Source organism: Propithecus coquereli, unplaced genomic scaffold, assembly GCF_000956105.1.
Source record: "Propithecus coquereli isolate 6110/MARCELLA unplaced genomic scaffold, Pcoq_1.0 Scaffold594, whole genome shotgun sequence".
Classification (NCBI taxonomy): domain Eukaryota; kingdom Metazoa; phylum Chordata; class Mammalia; order Primates; family Indriidae; genus Propithecus; species Propithecus coquereli.
The window spans coordinates 347,725-349,648 of NW_012151885.1; positions in this window are offsets into that span (position 1 = coordinate 347,725).

A 1,924-nucleotide genomic window follows, 5' to 3' on the forward strand; every position below is an offset into this window, starting at 1 on the left:
GAATATTACAGAGTGTTATATCATATGGGGGCCACACACTTTGGCATCAGGCAGACGGGAGCTCAAATTCTATCTCCGATATTAGCTCACTGTGAGGTCTTGGCAAGGTTATTTACCTTTTTTGTAGTTTCCTCCTCAGTGAAATGAGGATAAAATGCTCTGTAGATATGAGAAATATACATGATCATACGAAGTTTTATGCAGTGTCTGAATCATGTACAGCCTCAATACATTAGAACTAACATCTTAGCTCTTTTTTTGTAAGGTTGAACTTCATTCTGGTGAAAGGGGAGCTATTCAGGGACTGAAAACAGTGCAGTGACTTACGAAGTTAGCATTTTCAGGATAATCTCTATGACTGCAGTAGAGGATGGACCAAGGGGGCTCCTAGGATGTGGGTCAGGCTGTGCAAGTTGAGTGACAGGTCAGTCAAGCAGATGTGGCAACACTGAGAACTAGGACAGTGAGTACAGGGATGGAGACCAAGGGATGGATTACAGGGATATTTAAAAGGTAGGAAAGACTTAGTCAACAATTAGATATGGAAAGAGGGAGACAGTTGAGTAAAACAAGGTACAAAAATGTTGTCTTGGATGATCAGAAATGATAAATAATCTAAAATGCATAAATACAAGGAGAATTAGGTATGGAGACATGGATATGGGCCTCAATGTTAGATGTGTTGGGTTTAATTGGCATCATTTTGGAAACATCTGGTGGAAAGGCAGAAATTCAGGGCTGATACATACAAGAGCTATCTGGACTAGAAATAAATATTTAGGAACCATCAGTTTATTAATAAAATTAATGGATGATGAATGGGAAGTTAAAGTGTCCAAGGTCAGGAAACTGAGTAGCATGAACATTTGAGCAATAGAAAACAAGGGACTGAAGAGGAGCTGGCATAAAAATCAGAAGAGAAGCAGCAGATACTGGCATCAAGAATTCCAAGAGAGAACTCTAAAAAGGTAGGCACGGCCACAAGGCCTAAGTATTGCAAGAAAAAACAAACAAACAAAAAACTAGGCATGATTAAGGCTTTCCATTGAATTTGGCCCCTGGAGGTCACTGGTGAATTTAAGGAGCATTGCTTAAGCTGAGTGGGTTAAACAAAAAAGAAAAATCATGAGGTGGTTGCTTGAGTGGTAAACTGAGAAGTGAAGAAATGTAGAGGATGAATGTGGATTATTCCTTAACCCCCTTGCCAGCATGATGCAGGGATGACCTGGTCTTCCTGAACATTTTTCCTTCTTGCCCCCTCCTCTGACGTTTCTTTCAGTGTACAACATCATGTGCCATCACCACTATCCCTCCTCCTTGCCCCCACCAACTAACTACCTGTCCAGTCACGCCACTTTATTCACTGAATATTTTAGCACTGATACACTTTTTTTTCTTTCCACTACTGATCTAGACATAATTCTTAGTGATGTCAGTATTGCCTTTATTGATCCAATCAGCAGTCTCATTCTCAGTTCCTTGGCCTCCTCTCACCAAGGATGGTGTTATTTACCTTAAATTAGCAGCTCAATTCCATCCCAGACTCTAGAACCCTACTCCCTTTTTACTGCCCCTCACCTGCTCATGTTTTAACTTTTATTTCAGTTCCACAGTACATCATCATAACCATTCCTTTGCACACATCCTGAACTTTAGTCATGCTAGCCTATGCTAGCTTCAATCCGGTCAGATTCAACTCTCCACATAGTTTTATCCTGCATATAAGCAGGATAAAATGCATCCCTCTCACCTTCCTTGTTTACTGGCTCTGTATTCTTTGTAGCACTGCCTTACCTTGCATAATAATATGTATGTATATGCTTGATTTTGTCTCTGTTTCTCTTCACCATTATATTTCCAATAAATACAAGTTCAACAAGTATTTGTTGAATCAATTAATAAATAATTATTGGAATAAGATTAA